The sequence below is a fragment of the Suncus etruscus genome, chromosome 10, assembly GCF_024139225.1.
Source record: "Suncus etruscus isolate mSunEtr1 chromosome 10, mSunEtr1.pri.cur, whole genome shotgun sequence".
In the NCBI taxonomy this organism is placed as follows: Eukaryota; Metazoa; Chordata; class Mammalia; order Eulipotyphla; family Soricidae; genus Suncus; species Suncus etruscus.
The window spans coordinates 41,434,912-41,456,163 of NC_064857.1; the positions used below are offsets into that span (position 1 = coordinate 41,434,912).

The window sequence follows — 21,252 nt, forward strand, 5'->3', positions numbered from 1 at the left end:
CATCAATTACACATTTGATCTTAATATATTTGTTTCCAGATAAGTGGGAGAAAATTATTTTAAAAAAAGAAGAGTGATAAGAAAATTTGTGAAGATTATTGTATCTCAAAATAAGGTTATTAAGCTATTGTCAGAAGGTTCATTAAGCTTTTGTTGCTAGTTGATCTTTCTGTTACTTCTTTTGTTTCTGAACATTAGGTGGCTTCAAATACACATTGGCATATAAATTAATGTGCTTTTACTGGGGTGACTGTACTAAAGTATGGAGTTGTCACACAGCTTCATATACAGCTGTGCTGTCCAGGAATTCCCAGTACTATGGTTGATTTTGAGGCTTTGTGGGGTGTGGTTTCATTCTCCAGGTTTTTCAGAAATAAGAGAAGGCAGGGGGAGGGTACCTGCACTCACTCTAAAAAAGTCCTGGTGATGTCATCCCTAATACTGACATACTTGCAGTTTTGGACAGTTTGGTGTCTCTGCAAGTTGAAGTTAAGTGGCCAGGTTGGACCATTGGTGATATGGCAATTGTGGGTAATGGTGCAGGGTGTCTTAAGCAGGATGGGGACTTGGCCTGCTTCCTCCCCAGAAATTGCCAGCTTTCAGCTGCGTGGCTGGCTTACTCATAATTTTGCATGGCTTGGTTTACATCACAAAAGAATAAATTGAGTCTATATTGCTGGAGCTGACTGAATGCAAACATGGTGACTGTTTTCAGTGTCTTTTCAAATGAACATTTTTGTGGGTTTTTTTCTTTGACCTAAGACACATATTTGGCTCATAATAATTTTATCTGGAGTTAATAGAGATGTATGCCTTTTAACATCAGTCTTTTTTTTTTGTTTCTTTTTTTTGGGTCACACCCAATGGCATTCAGGGGCTACTCCTGGCTCTATGCTCAGAAATCGCTCCTGGAGGACTCAGGGGACCATATGGGATGCCGGGATTCAAACCATCATCCTTCTGTATGCAAGGCAAATGCCTTATCTCCATGCTATTTCTCCGGTCCCTAATATCAGTCTTTTTTGATCTTTGTATAGATTTATATATTTATCAAATATATAACTAATTTTAATGTTTTGAGAAGTCTCCATAGAATGTTAAACTATGTTAAACCAATTTAGATTTACACCACAAATGTATGCAGGTACCTTTTTTGTCACTACACTTCCAGAAATACAATAATTTGTTGTGGTAGTAGTGGTTTTTGTTTGGGAGCCATACTTGGTAGTGTTTATTGCATGGACTTTGCTTCCAGACCTGCATCTTGCCAGATCCTAGTTTTGGATCCTGGGGTCCGCTTATAGGTATGCCTTGTACCACACTGTGATAGAATATACTATCTCTCCACTTTGTACCTACGTCCACCATCAAGACGACTCTCTTTTTTTTTTTTTTTTGTTTTTTTTTTTTTTTTGTTTTTTTTTTTTGTTGTGTTGTTTTTTTTTTTTTTTTTTTTTTTTTTTTTTTTTTTTTTTTTTTTTTTTTTTTTTTTTTTTTTTTTTTAGTTTTTGGGTCACACCCGGCGGTGCTCAGGGGTTATTCCTGGCTCCATGCTCAGAAATTGCTCCTGGCAGGCACGGGGGACCATATGGGATGCCGGGATTTGAACTGATGACCTTCTGCATGAAAGGCAAACGCCTTACCTCCATGCTATCTCTCCGGCCCCAAGACGACTCTCTTTTAAAAATCAAATTTAACCATCCCACTTACACCCAGAACAGATAGGGCTTAGAATGGAAGAACAATGTTAAGAGGCCAAAGTGCAAGATAAAGCTGACTTTTACTGCTAGCCAGGTTGGGTTGGCAACATCACAGAAAACGCTTAGAATGGAAAAACATGGGGGTGGGAACAGCTGTTATGTGTAACATGATGTGCAGAAAGCATGGGATACCTGGACAGCAAGGTCAGCAAAGAAACCTTAGATACCTCAGACTCAACAATTCAAGGAGAGGAATGAATTGTGAAGCACATCTATGCTTTAACAAGCACGTTTGTAGGCTGCAGCCCCTCTGCAATCCCAGGGCTGAACCAACTGAGGAGATGATTTTATATGCACTAAGGAAACAGACATTTCACACATGGACCACTGACTGTACAATGGCAAAGCCCCTGTTCACCCCCAACCTCCCAGAAAAAGCCCCATTTAGAAAATAAAAGCTAAATACATTGAGCATCTATGTTGTCAGAGAGGAGATGGGTCAGTGGGGTAGATTCCCTCAACCACTCTAGACCTGCTTTTTGTAGGACTTCACAGCTATGTCCTGGTGGTGGCCTGATCTGATGTAAGAGGGGAGTGGGAGGACATGGACACAGAAGTGGTCCACCAGGGGAATGCACATACATGGAGACAGGCAAGGTAGAACTACTGCTTGGAGCTTGGCTTCAATGTGCCCAGGAAGCCTATCACCATTCTGGTGGGGAAACATTTTTCTTACTGTTTTTTTTTTATTTCCTCTCATCAGTGCTTTTAATTTTAAAAACAGAACAAAACAAGGTAAAAATTAGTCCTAGAGTTGGACTCTGAATAAAGTTGTTTCTTTTATAAATATTTTAATTACAAGTCATCCTCACTCCAGGTCATCTCAGGGACATGACTTATAAGCACACAGGCTCTCATTTTTTACAGAAAGTCTGACAGTGATCAGAGAATTATAAAGGAGTCTATGCTCCCACCCCTTAGGGGAAGTAAGCTGTGAGAAGGAGTGTGGAAGCCCAGAAGGGCAAGTCTGTCACTTAAAGAAAAAAAAAAAAAAAAAAAAAAAGGGACCGAACAGCAACATTTGGTTGAGAAGCCAGCAAGAAAGAAAAAAAAAGGCTTAAAAGAAAGTGAAAGTTGATTACCCAAAAAAGGAACAAAGGACCTAAAAATCTTCAGATTTCTCAAATACAGGTGGGGGGGGGGAAGAAAGAGGGAGATGAGAGGCATTGGTGGTGGGAATATTAAACTGGTGAAGGGGGATGTTCTTTTTATGACTGAAACCCAACTACAAACACGTTTGTAATCATATACTTAAATAAAAATATTATAAAAATGAATGATCGTATAGAAAAAATATAAATAAAATAAGATGAACAAAAAAACCTTTCTATACAGCACTCCTTTCTGTCAGGTGCCTAAATCATATAGTTAACTTTAATGCTCCCACTCAAGTGAGGGCCTCACACAATTGGAGGGGGTAAAAAAAATCAAAAGAAACAAGGAAACTGAAGATGGGGTTAGTGTAAATCTCTGCGTTTTGGGAGCGAGTTAGTTGTTATTAATTCCAGAGCCCAGCATAGTGTCCATGGAGCCCCGAAGGGAAAGGACTTCCTGCCACAAAAGTTTTGTTCCATAAAAAAGGCAGGAACCCTCAGATTTTTATGTCTTCCTACAAATTAAGAAAAGAAAAATAAGTGGATGGGACCCGGGGCCAAGTGGTCTTAGGAGCACTGAGTGGAAATGAAAAATGATCAGACCTAAATACCCAAATCAAAACTAATGACAATAGAATCCCAAACTACAACAAGCTATACACTAAAGGGACGTGTTACACTAGTAGTCCAGGGAGCTAAGGGTAGAGGTATGGGATGCATGCTGGGAACTATGGTGGAGGGAGTTCAACACTGGTTGGTGGGAATGACCCTAACTCACTGTCACTATGTACCTGAAATACAACTGTGAAAGACTTGTAATTCTTATGGGTCTCAATAAAAATTATATGTATGAAAATTCATTCCTGACTAGTCATAGCATTGGGTATAAACAGCGTAAGGGAAGAAATCAAGGTTTGAAAGGCAATCCTCCAGGTTTCATCATGATTCAGCCATCCATTGGCAGTGGTCAGTTCCAGATTCTTCCCTGGTAGTCTGGTCTTGGCCCTATAAGCTGAGTCAAACCTCTCTTCCAGGAATCTCTGAGCTCAGATGTCATAAAAGAGCAGGGAATCCCTGTCCCATGCCCACAGTAATGTGCTTGTAGAAGTTCAGGGAGTAAATCCCACCATCTCATGTCCTGAAGCAGAGAGATTGGACGTTGTATGACAGCTGCTGTAGACTCAAGGAAAAGACATGAGCCTGGGAGCCCACTGCATTACAATGACCATTCGCTACCGTCAGCCAGACACAGTCTCAGGCAATGCTGCAGTTGAGTGGAGAGGAGCTTAGACAATGTCTTTTCAGCTTTCCAGAGATGAACGTAGCCATCCAGAGATACTGCTCCCAATTCCTTATTTTTGCTCTTGAAGGCCAGAGCATGGACTTTGCGATGATTAGGGTTTGTGTCCTCCTTGGGGATGTCTGTTAAGCCCTTATGTGTGATGTGAGCATACACGTGGGACCTGGAACACATTGTGACTTGCATCAATTTTGGTCAACATGTCATCTGTCACTTCCCAGAGTCCTATTGAACTATCATGGGAGCCAGACACTACCCTAATATCTCTGATCCATGCAAAGGAAAGATCCAGTCCTTGTGTCCATCATCTCCCCTCATCCCCCAAATTCTATGTAGGCAGCTGGTAGATAGAAAGAGATTGTTAGGGTTGTCTCCTTCTGCCAGTACTCTTGTGGCCAGCAGTATGTGAGAGGGGGTCAGCTCAATGGCATGAATGCCACAGCGTGGCGATCCTGGGTCATAATCTTTCAGAATGAGAATCTTGATGATCTGGTTCATCTCGACATCCACTATATCAGTGCAAGTTTGTGCCACACACCACTTGTCTAGGCTTCAGCCACTGAGATGCAAACACTTCGTTTGGAGTCCAGAGATGAAATCCTCTCTTCTTCAGGAGAGTTGGAAATTCGCTGCACTATCGCAGTACAACACTCAAGAGTAGGGACCGCAACGGTGGCGCAAGTGGTGAGGGATCTGCCTTGCTCTTGCTAGCCTAGGACGGACCACGGTTCAATCCCCCAGCATCCCATATGATCCCCCAAGCCAGGAGCGATTTCTGAGCACATAACCAGGAGTAACCTCTGAGCGTCACCGGGTGTGGCCCCAAACCCAAAAACCAAACCAATTCAATTCAAACCAAACCAAACCAAACCAAATAAAAAACAACACCCCCTCCCATACACAAACACAAAAAACATTCAAGAGCTGTCGCTTTCCTTGAGGAATCTATTTTGGTGGCTTTTCAGGTAGTAAACAAAGGATCGAAGGATGGCTTCACTGGGGGCATCTTTTCTAAGTGAATGATCCCAGCCAGACTGTGAGCCCTGAGCTGAAGGCGGGATTGAAAGGATGGGTCAGCTACTGATCTCAAAAGGCCCAGAGTCTGGGCAGCACTAAGGAAGAAAGGAAAGAAGGAATGGAGTGAAGGAAGAATGGAGGGAGAAAAGAAGGAAAGAAGGTAGAAAGGGAGGGAGGGAGAGGAGGAAGTAAGAAGGGAATAAAAGGAAGTAAGGAAGGGAAGGAGGGAAGGAAGGAAGAAGGAAGGAAAGAAGGAAGGAATAATGAAGGAAGAAAAAAGAAGGGAGGAAGGAAGAAAGGAAGAATGAAGGAGAAAGGAAAAGCAAGGAAGGAAAGGAAGGAGGAAGAAAAAAGAAAGAAAAAGAAAAAGAAAGAAAAAAAGAAAGGAAAAGAAAGGAAGAAAGAGTGACAGAAAGAAAGAAAAGGGGTAGGTGGGTATGGCAGCCAGGGAAAGGAAAAGGGAGAAAAGGGCAGTTGTCAGGCGGCACATCTCAAAAAGGATGTAGAGCAGCATGTGAACTAGAAGATCTCGCTGTTCTGCATCCTTTTTGAGATGTGCTGGTCCGACAACTGCCTTTTTTCCCTTTTCTCTCTCCCTTACCCTTTCCCTCTAGCTCGCATGCTGTCTTGCTTAATATATTTATATTCATTGGATATTTGCATACTTTGCAGGACTTGCTAGTTTGTTTTTGCATTTTTGCATATATATGTATATATGTATTTTGTTGCATATCAATTTTGGCTATTTAGTTACATTTACATGTATTTTTTTTTGTCCTTGACTTTCTAACCAGTTTGATTTCTAACCTGTGATGTTATCAATACTTTCTCCATGATTTTCTTCTCATGGTATAGTGTGTTTTCAATGAAGTAAGATTTTTTTTTTTATTTTAGAAGTGTTGAGTTGGCATAACTATTGTAAAAAGAATCCTGTTGTAGCTGGCAAGTTAACTGCACCAGAGAGTTTGCCTTGCATAGTCTCTAGCTCCACATCTGGTTCCTAAGACTTGCTAGATGTGATCCCCGAGCACCACTGGGTATGGCTCCCCAAACAAAAATATGAAAAATAAATGAAAGAATGAATGTATACCCCCATTCATTTACCATGGTTGTTAGCATTTTACATTACTTTAGCAAGTTTGTTTCTACAAATGGTATTTAATAATACATTAATAACATGATTATCATCTGCAACAATAATATTGACACATTATTTCTAAATGAAGACTATGCTTAATTTATATTTTATAAATTTTCTTCAATGCATTTTTGTTTGATCCGGCAGTGTCTCAGGATAACAAACTTTTGTTAGCTGCAAAGTCACTTTAACTACACTGTAGGTTGTGATATATTCTCAAGCTTTTATTTTTTTAGTGGCTTTGAGACTTTTGGAGAGTCCTGGTTTTGTATTTTGTAGAATGACACTCAAATTTGTTTTGTTTTCAGTTATTTTAAATGTTTTCTTATGGATTGACAACATTGTCAGTTAGGGAAGAAGATCACAGGGGGAAGTATTAATCTTCCCATGTCTTGTCTAAGAAATGTTCTCTCATCATGGTTCATCATAGATGAGTGGACCCCATGGGAAGGGAGTGCTTGAAGAATGAAGTGTTAGGTGAATCACAGACTTGAATAATAAGTTTGCTTTCATTTTTCTCTTTTAAAAATTGAATAGCATTCTAACAAAAACTAACTGGCACAAAAGAGTAACCTGATTACAGATAATAGAATATATTAAATATGAATCATTGCATGTTAAATATTTATAGTTTATATTTTATTAATTTATAAAAGATGAATTTTTTTCTTAGGGGATTACACTAGTTATGTTTTCCCAGAGGTTTTCTTTAAAAGAATGTTTTATGTTTTGTTTATAATAGTAAAAATAGGCAATATGAGAGAAATAAATAGAATAAAAAATAGTACAGCACATGTTACATGTATAGTAGTATAATTCTTCAATTATATCTAATGAGCAATATTAAATATAGTGTTTTAAATTGTTCAAATTTCTCTTCAGTATAAATTACTTTACTGATTAGATTTATGGTAGTAACTTTGAGATATAAAGCAAATATGAAATACTATAATTGAAATAAATGCTTTTACTTTAGTCAACTCAATATTTTAGATCTTTAATGGTATGAGTTTGTTTTTGTAGCCTACTCAAAATACTAGAATCAAATGAAGTGGGACATAAGCATAGGCTTATTTAGAGAAAATGAATGTCATATAAGCTCAATAACATTTTTATATAATAACATGACACAAAAATTTGCATGGGAAAGATGTGACAATATTTGTGCTCATCTGTCCTAAAAATTATAATGTAAATATGTCAACTTTTCAATAACAGTAAATAGGCAAGTGATAACTATATTTTAGGGCATTTTAAATTTTGTTTTTCTATTGCTTAGCTCATCTTAGAAATTTTAATTAAGTTTGGTGTATATAGCTTAATTTTTGATTTATCATTAGCTTATAATACTGTAGAACTTCAGGGATTAGTCTTACAATTTTGTAGGTGTATATATGTGTATTATACCATTAGCCCTTGTGGCTAGAGAGATTGTATAGTGGGTAAGGCGCTTGCCTTGCATGTATCTCACACAAATTGCTTCTGTGAGTTTTGTCAGGAGGATTTCTGAGCATAGAGTGAAGAGTAAGCCATGAGAACAGAAAGGTATAGCCCAGAAACTAAAATAACAACAAATTCCCTTTTTTCATTTATTCATTTATTTTAGTTTAATTTTTTAAAATTATTTTTAATAATATCGTTATTTAGGCACCATGATTACAAACATGTTTGGAGTTGGGTTTTAGGTATAAAAAAGAACACCCCACCTTCAACAGTGGAACATTCCCACCACCAATGTCTCCCATCTCTCTCCTCCCTTACCCCCTACCTGTATTCAAGACAGGCATTCTACATCTCCCACTTATTAACATTGTCATAATAGTTGTCAGTGTAGTTATTTGTCTATCTGCATTCACAGCTCTTTGGTAAGCTTCAGATCATTCACCCTCATCTCTATTGTCTCTGGTATTATTACAATAATGTCTTTTAATTTTTAAACCCACAGATGAGTGAGACTATTCTGCATTTATCTCTCTACCTCTGACTTATTTCACTCAGCATAATAGTTTCCATGTCTATCCATGTATAAGGAAATTTCATGACTTCATTTTTCCTGATGGGTACATAGTATTTCATTGTGTATATGTACCACAGTTTCTTTAGCCATTCCTCTGTTGTTGGGTATCTAGGTTGTTTCCAGATTCTAGCTTTTGTAAATAGTGCTGAAATGAATAAAGGTGTGCAGAAGGCATTTTTATAATTGGTTTTTGTGTTCTTAGGGTATATATGGTAACCACAATATATTTATAAGAACTAGCTTTGTTGAATTTGCCAGTTTATTAGTTTATTCATATTTAAGATATGAATAATACTGTCCCCTATCTTTTACTTTGAGAAAGGAAATATTATTATAAATGTGTTTTAAAATTAATTTTTAGTTTAGGTAGCACTGAGATAAAATATAAAATATAGAATTTAATCTTATTTCTTCTCCCTTTCTTACCTCAGTTTTGCCATCATAATCCAAGGATTTGCCTTTATTTAGCTGTGTTTATTACCTTGCTTTTATTTTTGCTATCTATATATGAGAAAAATAAACTAACCTTTTCTAGTTCCTACTCCATCAATGTTATTGCAAATGACAAGATTTCTTTTTATATATAATTCAGGAGTAGTTATAAAGGCTGGACCAAGAATGTATAAGGGTTTCTTTTTTTTCCCACATACTCATTAGCACTTACCTCTAGAATTTTTATTATATGTCATTCTCACAAGTGTGAAGTGGTGTCTCTTTGTTATTTTGATTTGAACATTTTTTTTTAGTCTTGGAGTCACACCCAAGGTGGGTACTCAGGTTCTGCACTTGGGGAAGTGGGAAATCAAATGAGATGACAAATATTGAACCCATATTAATCACATGGAAAGCAAGCACCCTACCTGCTGACTATTACTCTGGCTCTATTTAAGCAATTAAAAAAATGCATATTGGCCACCTGTTTGTGTCCCTTAGTGCAATGTATCTTCGCTGTTAACTTTGCTGGGTATTTGTGAATCCAAGAACAGTCCCCAGAATGAGAAATTACTTCCCATTCCCTTGTCCCCTTTCGGGGGAAGACCTTGGTAATATTTATCCGCAGCAAATAATAATCCACACAGACAAGAAGGATAGGGTTTAAAAGATCGGGCAAGGAGAGCCAGAGAATCCTCCTGCAGCCAGCAGCTTTCACAGAAGGACCTCTCTCTCCTGTCCCTCAAGCTATTTATTCCCAACTCCACAGCGCCCCACCTGGAAGGGCTAGATGGGGCAATAGTCACAGAACAATCCTAAGGAAACACTTTTATATACAATTCCAAGAATCATCTTATGGAAACTTTGTCATATGCTACACCTTAGAGAACACTCTATTCCTCATTATACTTATTTTTTGATAGAGCTATTGATTTTTTTTACTGATTTCTGTGAGTTCATTCTATATCCTATGATATTCACCTTTGCCAATGCATAATTTCTTTTGAGGGGGGGCATACTCAATGGTGTTCAGGGGTTATTCCTGGCTCTGTGCTCAGAAATTGCTCCTGGCTTGATGGGCCATATGGAATGCCAGGGATTGAACTCGTGTCTGTCCTTGGTCAGCTTCATGTAAAACAAATGCCCTACTACTGTGCACTCTGACCACCATATTTTTTATTCTACAGTAGAATGTATTTTTGTTGTCACAATACTTTCATCATACAGAAGCTTTTTAGTTTGATGACATCTCATTCCTTTATCTGTGATTTTTGTTTGCATGACATTTCCCCAATATTTACTGTACCTATGCAAAAAAAAAAAAGAAAAGAAAAGAAAAAAAAACATTGCCCCTTGCTACACCAGCTCTCCTTCCCTATTTTGCCATTTTTATTGTTGTTTAGTGTTGTTTATTGTGGCTGTTGTGTATTTTTGTCGTTGCTTCTTCTTCTTCCTTATTTTCTTTTCTCCCCTTTCTTCTTTTAAATTGATATTGATAGCTCCTAGATGGACTCCTCTCAGCTTCCTTTTTTACTTCCCCAACAGAACTTGAATCATCTTGTTCTGCCTCATAAATTAAGGGTGGGAAAAAGTGGATGGTAGCAGGAGCAAACAGTCACATGAACACTGAGTGGAAATAAATAATGATCAGGCTTAAATACCAAACCCAAAGTCAGCTACAGCAGAATCAAGGTCTACAATAAGTTATATACAAAGGGGATCTGTTACACTTGCAGTCCTGGGGTAGGGAGTATGGGATGCATTCTGGAACAGGGCGGAAGGAGAAAAACACTAGTGATGGGAATGGTCCTAATTCACTGTCACTATTTATGTACCTTAAATATAACTGTATAATTCACATTGGTCACAGTAAAAATTAAAAAATAGATTTTTTTGGCCTGATTTCATCCTGGGTGCGGCTCATCAGACAGCCTGCCTTCCTGTGAGCCTTCTGGGGAGCCTGCCTTCCCGTGAGCCTTCCATGGAGGTGAGTCGACACGCCCAGAAAGGGAGGAGCCACTGAACTTCGCTGGATCTCAGATGCCAGCACCCTTCTGCCTCTCTACTCTGCTGTCCTGCATTTTCGGCCTGATTGCAACCTGGGTGCGGCTGATCTGCCAGCCTGCCTTCCCATGAGCCTTCCATGGAGGTGAGTCGACACACCCAGAAAGGGAGGAGCCAGAGGAGCACGGTTGCTCCGCTCCCCTTCAAGACGGTGCACATCATTTAGCCGATGAATACAACCACAACATGTAGAAAAACCCGCAATACTAGTGTGACAATGGGGAAACAACACGGGCCAACGCCAGACATAGAGAATGAAGATGGCAACTCTGATGACTTAAGCCTGATCAACCACCTAGTCAGTCTCTCAGATAAGGAGTTTAGAGTTGCAATATGGAACATGTTCAAAGAACTCAAACAAAGTATAGAAGAGAACACTAATAAGAATCAGGAGAATATGAAGATAGAAATGAGAAAACTCCAAACAGAAATTTCAGATCAAATAACAGGTCTGAAAAACTCAGTAGATGAAGTGAAGAAAAACATGGTTGAGATTTCCCACAGGTTAACAGCAGCTGAGGATAGAATCAGTACACTGGAAGATGAGATGCATAACAATTACATACAGCAGAAGAAATTGGAAAAAAGCCTCAAAGCAAATGATCAAACAATGGAAAAATTACTCAAAGAATGGGAACAGGTGAAAATAGAAGTCTATGATAAGCTCAACAGAAACAACTTAAGAATCATTGGAGTCCCAGAGACTCAGGAAGAAAATCTCCAGGAAGAATCAACAGTCAAGAACATCATTAAAGAGAAACTACCAGAGCTAATGAATACATGCAATCAAATCCTGCATGCCCGAAGAGTGCCAACTAAAAGAGACCCCAGAAAAAACACCCCAAGACACATCCTAGTCACAATGACGAATCCCATAGATAGAGACAGAATTCTGAAAGCAGCAAGATCGAAAAGAGAAATTACATTCAAGGGAACATCCTTGAGATTTACTGCAGACCTGTCACCAGAAACACTCAAGGCCAGAAGGCAGTGGTGGGACATAGTGACAAAACTCAATGAAATAAATGCTTCGCCTAGAATACTGCACCCAGCAAAACTCACTTTCAGGTTTGAAGGAACAATACATAGTTTCACAGACAAACAACAGCTCAAAAACTTCACAGACTCAAAACCATTCTTAAAAGAAAAACTGAACGGCCTACTTTAAGACAAGACTGGCCAATAGACACACCAAACTTTGATATAAAGATGGCACTAACTCCCAGGACAATTCTTTCTCTCAATGTCAATGGACTAAATGCACCAGTTAAGAGACACAGAGTGGCTAAATGGATCAAAAAACTCAATCCAACCTTCTGCTGCCTACAAGAAACGCACCTGAATAGTCAGAAAAAACATAGACTCAAAATAAAAGGCTGGAGGAAAATCATCCAAGAAAACAACACCCCAAAAAAAGCAGGAGTGGCCATACTAATATCAGATGATGCAAACTTTATACTTAGGAAAGTTGTAAGGGACAAAGATGGACATTTTGTATTAATCAAGGGATATGTACAGCAGGAAGAAATCACCCTCCTAAACATATATGCACCGAATGAGGGGCAAGCAAAATATTTAATACAACTGTTGACAAATCTGAAAAATAATATCAATAACAACACAATAATTGTGGGAGACCTCAACACGGCATTGTCAACACTAGACAGGTCAACCAGACTGAATGCCCAACAAGAATATACTAGACCTGAGGAGAGAAATGGAAGAAACAGGCCTAGTAGATATATACAGGACACTCCACCCCCAGAAGCCTGGATACACATTTTTCTCTAATGTACATGGGACATTCTCCAGGATAGACAACATGTTAGCACATAAAACATACCTCCATAATATCAAGAGGATAGAAATTTTGCAGGCTGCCTTTGCTGACCACAAAGCCCTGAAATTATATATGAACTACAAAGGGACACAGAAGAAAAATTTTAACACCTGGAAGTTAAATAGCCTCATACTGAATAATCAGTGGGTCCAAGATGAAATCAAAGAGGAAATCAAAACCTTCCTGAAAACAAATGACAATGGAGACACAAACTATCAGAACCTATGGGACACAGCAAAAGCAATACTGAGAGGAAAATTTATAGCTTTGCAAGCACACATCAGGAAAGAAGAAGGGGTATACCTGAATAGCTTAATGACGCAGCTCATAGAATTAGAAAGTGCTCAACAAAAGGATCCAAAAATAGGGAGGCAGAAGGAAATAACAAAGCTGAGAGCAGAAATCAATGAAGTGGAAACTCGAAAAACCATCCAAAAGATCAACGAAAGCAGAAGTTGGTTCTTTGAAAAAATAAACAAGATTGATAGACCACTGGCAAAACTAACAAAGAAAGAAAGAGAGAGAAACTTGATAACTTGTATTAGGAATGAAAAAGGAGAGATCACTACTGATATGGTAGAGATTCAAAGGGTAATCAGAAACTACTTTGAGAAACTCTATGCCACTAAAAATGAAAACCTGGAAGAAATGGATAAATTCTTGGAATCTTATAATCTTCCACGATTGAATGAAGAGGATGTAGCATATCTAAACACACCCATTACTATTGAGGAAATTAAGAAAGTAATCAAATGTCTGCCCAAAAACAAAAGCCCAGGCCCAGATGGATTTACTAATGAATTCTTTCAAACCTTTCAAGAGGAACTACTACCAATCCTGGCAAGACTCTTTCATGAAATTGAAAAAACAGGAAAACTTCCAAATAGCTTTTATGAAGCCAACATCACCTTGATACCTAAACCAGACAGAGATGCTACGAAAAAGGAAAATTACAGACCAATATCGCTGATGAATGCAGATGCAAAGATCTTCAACAAAATCCTGGCAAATAGGATTCAATGCCTCATTAAGAAGATCATCCACTACGATCAAGTAGGTTTCATTCCAGGAATGCAAGGATGGTTTAACATCCGTAAATCTGTCAACATAATACACAACATCAACAGCAAGAAAAATAAAAATCACATGATCATATCAATCGACACAGAGAAAGCATTTGACAAGGTCCAACACCCATTCTTGATCAAAACTCTCAGCAAGATGGGAATGGAAGGAACCTTTCTCAATATAGTTAAGGCCATCTACCACAAGCCAGAGGCAAATATTGTCCTCAATAAAGAAAAACTGAAAGCCTTTCCTCTAAATTCTGGCACAAGACAAGGCTGTCCTCTCTGACCACTCCTATTCAACATAGCACTGGAAGTACTTGCTATAGCGATTAGGCAAGAAAGAGATATCAAGGGAATCCAAATAGGAAAGGAAGAAGTCAAGCTCTCACTGTTTGCAGATGACATGATGCTCTACTTAGAAAACCCTAAAGACTCTACCAAAAAGCTTCTAGAAACAATAGACTCATATAGCAAGGTGGCAGGGTACAAAATTAACACACAAAAATCAATGGCCTTTCTATACACCAATACTAATAAGGAAGAAATGGACATTAAGAAAACCACTCCATTCACTATAGTGTCACACAAACTCAAATATCTTGGAATCAACTTGACTAAAAATGTGAAGGACCTATACAAAGAAAACTATAAAACTGCTCCAAGAAATAAGAGAGGACACGCGGAAATGGAAGCACATACCCTGCTCATGGATTGGCAGGATTAACATCATTAAAATGGCAATACTCCCCAAAGCACTGTACAGATTTAATGCGATCCCCCTAAAGATACCCATGACATTCTTCAAAGAAGTGGATCAGGCACTTTTGAAATTTATTTAGAACAATAAACACCCTCGAATAGCTAAAGCAATTATTGGGAAAAAGAATATGGGAGGAATTACTTTCCCCAATTTTAAACTTTACTACAAAGCAATAGTTATCAAAACAGCATGGTATTGGAATAAGGACAGGCCCTCAGATCAGTGGAATAGGCTTGAATACTCAGAGAATGTTCCCCAGACATACAATCACCTAATTTTTGATAAAGGAGCAAAAAATCTTAAATGGAACAAAGAAAGCCTCTTCAACAAGTGGTGTTGGCACAACTGGGTAGCCACTTGCAAAAAATTGAACTTAGACCCCCAGCTAACATCATGTACGAAGGTAAAATCCAAATGGATTAAAGACCTCGATATCAGACCCAAAACCATAAGATATATAGAACAATACGTAGGTAAAACACTCCAGGACATTGAGGCTAAAGGCATCTTCAAGGAAGAAACTGCACTCTCCAAGCAAGTGAAAGCAGAAATTAACAGATGGGAATATATTAAGCTGAGAAGCTTCTGCACCTCAAAGGAAATAGTGCCCAAGATACAAGAGCTACCCACTGAGTGGGAGAAACTATTCACCAAATACCCATCAGATAAGAGGCTAATCTCCAAAATATACAAGGCACTGACATAACTTTAGAAGAAAAAAACATCTAATCCCATCAAAAATAAGGAGAAGAAATGAACAGACACTTTGACAAAGAAGAAATACAAATGGCCAAAAGACACATGAAGAAATGCTCCACATCACTAATAATCAGGGAGATGCAAATCAAAACAACAATGAGATACCACCTCACACCACAGAGAATGGCACACATCACAAAGAATGAGAATAAACAGTGTTGGCGGGGATGTGGGGAGAAAGGAATTCTTATCCACTGCTGGTGGGAATGCCGTCTAGTTCAAACTTTATGGAAAGCGATATGGAGATTCCTCCAAAAACTGGAAATCGATCTCCCATACGATCCAGCTATACCACTCCTAGGAATATACCCTAGGAACATAAAAATACAATACAAAATCCCCTTCCTTACACCTATATTCATTGCAGCACTATTTACCATAGCAAGACTCTGGAAACAACCAAGATGCCCTTCAACAGACGAATGGCTAAAGAAACGGTGGTACATATACACAATGGAATATTATGCAGCTGTCAGGAGAGATGAATTCATGAAATTTTCCTATACATGGATGTACACGGAATCTATTATGCTGAGTGAAATAAGTCAGAGAGAGAGAGAAAAACGCAGAATGGTCTCACTCATCTATGGGTTTTAAGAAAAATGAAAGACATTCTTGCAATAATAATTTTCAGACACAAAAGAGAAAAGAGCTGGAAGTTCCAGCTCACCTCAGGAAGCTCACCACAAAGAGTGATGAGTTTAGTTAGAGAGATAACTACATTTTGAACCTCACCACAAAGAGTGATGAGTTTAGTTAGAGAGATAACTACATTTTGAACTGTCCTAATAATGAGAATGTATGAGGGAAATTGAGAACCTGTTTAGAGTACAGGCGGGGGTCGGGTGGGGAGGAGGGAAACTTGGGACATTGGTGATGGGAATGTTGCACTGGTGATGGGTGGTGTTCTTTATATGACTGAAACCCAAACACAATCATGTATGTAATCAAGGTGTTTAAATAAAAAAAATAAAAAAATTCCATTAATTTCTGGGCTCAATTCTTTATATTCATTTCTATAATATACTATATATCTATTTTTATTCCAATGCTACATGATTTTGAATATCATAACTTTATAGTATAGTTTGAATTCAGAGACTGTGGTGCATTTATTAAATTCTTCCCTCCCTCCTCCAAAGGCTTATTTTAGATACTTAAGTTTTTTTGTGATTTCATATAAATTTTAGTAATCTTTGTTCTACTTTCTTTTTATTTATTTATTTTTGAATAATATCTTTATTTAAGTAAGCACCTTGATTACGAACATGTTTTTGTTGGGTCATAAAATAAAACACCTCTTCATCAGTGCAACATTCCCACCACCAGTGCCCCCATCTCCCTCCTCCCATAACCCCTGCTTGTTTTCAAGACAAGCATTTTATTTCTCTCACTTATTAACATTGTCATGATAGTTATTGTACATTTGTACAATAATGTCTTTTATTTTTCTTAAAATCCATTGATGAGTGAGACTATTTTAGTCTATTTCTTTCTCTTGACTTATTTCACTTAGCATAATAGTAAGAATACAAATCAAATCAAAAAACCAAAAACTAAAATAAAACAAACAAACCAACCCTGAATCTCCTAGGCCAAGGGAATTTCCTCTATAATATCCCCAATACTTACTGTGTTTTTGCGGGGGTGGGGGGGAGAAAAAAAGCACAAAATAATCATTTTATCCACATTATATTTATTTATTGATTTATTTTTTTGACTTCTTTATTTTGCTGTAGATATTGAACTTGGTGTCTCCAATTTTATTTATTTTATTTTATTTTATTTTATTTTATTTTCTCTTTCTCTTTCTTTTTGCACTCCGGCATGGTTTGATTTCAGGACCAAGACTATTGTGTGGTGCTTGTCTTTATTGTTGTAGTGCTCATTGGATATTTAATTTGTTCTTTCTTTCTTTTTTTATGATATCATTTTTTAAATTTTATTTAAACACCTTGATTACATACATGATTGTGTTTGGGTTTCAGTCATGTAAAGAACAACCCCCATCACCAGTGCAACATTCCCATAACCAATGTCCCAAGTCTCCCTCCTTCCCACCCGACCCCCACCTGTACTCTAAACAGGCTCTCCATTTCCCTCATACATTCTTATTATTAGGACAGATCAAAATGTAGTTATTTCTCTAACTAAACTCACCATTATTTGTGGTGAGCTTCCTGAGGTGACCTGGAACTTCCAGCTCTTTTCTCTTTAGAGTCTGAAAATTATTATTGCAAGAATGTCTTTCATTTTTCTTAAAACCCATAGATGAGTGAGACCATTCTGTGTTTCTCTCTCTCTCTCTCTCTCTCTCTCTCTCTCTCTCTGACTTATTTCACTCAGCATAATAGATTCCGTGTACATCCATGTATAGGAAAATTTCATGACTTCATCTCTCCTGACAGCTGCATAATATTCCATTGTGTATATGTACCACAGTTTCTTTAGCCATTCATCTGTTGAAGGGCATCTTGGTTGTTTCCAGAGTCTTGCTATGGTAAATAGTGCTGCAATGAATATAGGTGTAAGGAAGGGGTTTTTGTATTGTATTTTTATGTTCCTAGGGTATATTCCTAGGAGTGGTATAGCTGGATCGTATGGGAGCTCGATTTCCAGTTTTTGGAGGAATCTCCATATTGCTTTCCATAAAGGTTGAACTAGACAGCATTCCCACCAGCAGTGTATATGAGTTCCTTTCTCCCCACATCCCCGCCAACACTGTTTATTCTCATTCTTTGTGATGTGTGCCATTCTCTGTGGTGTGAGGTGGTATCTCATTGTTGTTTTGATTTGCATCTCCCTGATGATTAGTGATGTGGAGCATTTTTTTATGTGTCTTTTGGCCATTTGTATTTCTTCTTTGTCAAAGTATCTGTTCATTTCTTCTCCCCATTTTTTGATGCAACCCCATTCACAATAGTGCCACACAAACTCAAATATCTTGGAATCAACTTGACTAAAAATGTGAAGGACCTATATAAAGAATTCTATAAAACTCTGCTCCAAGAAATAATTGAGGACATGTGAAAATGGAAACGCATACCCTGCTCATGAATTGGCAGGATTAACATAATCAAAATGACAACACTCCCCAAGGCATTATGCAGATTTAATGCTATCCCTCTAACGATACCCATGACATTCTTCAAAGAAGTGGATCAGGCACTTTTGAAATTCGTTTGGAACAATAAACACCCTAGAATAGCTAAAGCAATCATTGGGAAAAAGAATATGGGAGGAATCATTTTCCCCAACTTTAAACTTTACAACAAAGCAATAGTTATCAAAACAGCATGGTATTGGAATAAGGACAGGCCCTCAGATCAGTGGAATAGGCTTGAATACTCAGAAAATGTTCCCCAGACATACAATCACCTAATTTTTGATAAAGGAGCAGGAAATCCTAAATGGAGCAGGGAAAGCCTCTTCAACAAGTGGTGTTGGCACAACTGGATAGCCACTTGCAAAGAATTGTTATTTCTTTCTGTATTGTTGTCGTGTTTCAATTACCTTTTTCATGTCCTCTCTCAAACTGAGGTTGAAAGCCTCTAGAAGGACTCTGCCCATTTTCAGCTTATTTAATCTTTCTTTCATTTTAAAAATTTTTTTATTTATTGTTTTCTACCCCATTCTATTGCTTTTCTTTCTTTCAAACAAAACCACATAACTCGAATTATCTAGCTCAGCCTCTCAAATAGAGGGGGAAACAAGGGAGGGTACCAGGACCAAACAGATATATGATCACTAATAGTAAGCTAGACCAAGAGGGAACCACCTACTCCAGCAGCCCAGGGAGTGATGGTGGGGGGATATGGTTGCAGGAAGGAAATGTGGATGGAGGGGCAACAAATTTGGTGATGGATATTCCCCTGATTCAATGTTATTATGTACCTAAAATACTACTATAAAAGATATGTAAGCCAATATGATCAAAATAAAAAAATAATAAGAATACATTTTGGGAACAGAGAGTATAGCAGAGAGGAGAATTGCTTTGTATGCTGCTGATTCTGGTTCTCACCCAGCATCACATACATTCCTCTTTGCAATATTAAGGATGATCCCTGAACACAGAGGCACAGAGCTGGGAGTCAGCTTGGATCACTGCCAGATGTGGCTTTGAGATTTGATAATTACAAAAATATATTGGTGTTTAATAATCAAACTCTATATATTGCTTTTGGTAGGTTGTCTATTTAACAAAGTTAATTCTCACAATCCATGAAAACAGAATTGCTTTCTATTTCTTCGTGTCTCCTCTTTCTTTCAACAATGTCTTACAGTTTGCAAGCCCCAAAACTTTTACCTTCTTTGTTAAATTTAAATTAAATTGTTTTGATGTAATTATCCATTATCTTGTACGTTGTTGCTTACCTATAGAAATCAAGTTGAATTTTGTGTATAGATTTTGTAGACTGCTACTTTTCTGTTTGGTTATTATTTTCTTTAAAAAATGTTTTTAAAATTCGGGGCCAGATTCAGGATGTTCAGGTTTATTCGAGGCTCTGTGCTCAAAGATTGATTCTGGCAGGCTTGGGGGAACCGTATGGAAGTTGAATCTGATTTTGCCATGTGTAAGACAAAGTACAGCTTTACTCTTTCTTGGTTTATTATTTATAATTATTTTGCTGGCTGATCTTAGGAATAAAACTTTCAGTTTTTTACCAGAGTTAATGTTAATGATGGGTTTGTCATACTGGCTTTTATACTGAGTAAATTTCTTCAAGTTTTATTTTGTGGAGAATTTTCTTTTATTATAAATTATTATTGAATCTAATGAAAACTTTTATTTGCATCTATAAGTATAGATAATATACTTTTTGTTTTTGTTTTTGTTTTTTTGGGGCACACCCGGCAGCGCTCAGGGGTTATTCCTGGCTCTATGCTCAGAAATTGCTCCTGGCAGACTCAGGAGACCATCTGGGATGTCGGGATTCGAACCACCGTCCTTCTGCATGCAAGGCAAATGCCTTACCTCTATGCTATGTCTCTAGCCCCATAATTTTATTTCTTTTGTGATATAATGTATTATGCCAACTTGTATGTAATAAATCACTCCTGCATTGCTATATCTACTTTTTATGATATCTTGCTTTTAATGAATTTCTGTATTTGACTCTCTTAAGAATTTTTATGATATTTGCACATGTTTTCATTAAAAAATACTGGTTTATGCACAGGACACAGAAATTACTCCTGATGATGCTTGGAGGACTATATGTAGTGTCAATGATTGAACTTGGTCAACCACGTGCCTTATTTCCCTTGGTCTGTGCACATTGTTTAGTGATATCTAAGTCTGAGTTTTGCACATGGGGAATGACTCTTTCTGTATGAAGTTGTTCTAGTTTATATTGTTTGGATCACAGGATTTCCTGGTTGTGGATTTTTGCTTCCCGCCTCAGTTCGTTTTTGTTTCCCTTCAGTTTGGGGAAAATTCTTTGCTATTACCATTATTTTTGAATAAAGTTTCTTCACCTCCCTCATTCTCTTTTCATTCTGCAAACCTTATGTATGTAATCGTTGTAATGATATAATCCTGTGGAATCTTTCATTTAATTTCTTTTTTATTTGCTGATATTTTTTGGTGGTTTTCATCAACTTATGTAGATCATTGATTTTATTTAGCTTCTTCTATAATAACTTTCTAAAAATTGTTGTATATATTTTAGTTCAACCACTTTATCTCTTTGATTTCTCTTGGTGGGGAACACAAGGTGGTGCTCATGGATTACTCCTGGCTCTTCTCAGAAATCACTCATGGTAGACTCAGGGGACCATATAGGATGCTGGAGATTGAACGTGGGTCTGCAGTGTGCAAGACATACGCACTACTCTCTGCTATATCTCCAACACCAGCTCTTTGATTTCTAGTTTAATTTTTCTCTCTCTATCTGTATGTGTGTGTGTTGATATTCCTTTGATATCTTTATTCTAGTGGGCATCATTATGATTTGCAAATTTTAAAAGTTGCTTAAAAGTTTGCTTCAGGTAGTTT

The 21,252-nt window shown here is 37.6% G+C and overlaps 1 pseudogene; it reads right to left on the bottom strand.

The window, feature by feature from the left end:
• Positions 1–3,258: 3,258 nt before the first annotated feature.
• On the bottom strand, positions 3,259–5,866 carry LOC126020152 (DDB1- and CUL4-associated factor 12-like; annotated as a pseudogene).
• Between the last annotated feature and the right edge of the window lie 15,386 nt (positions 5,867–21,252).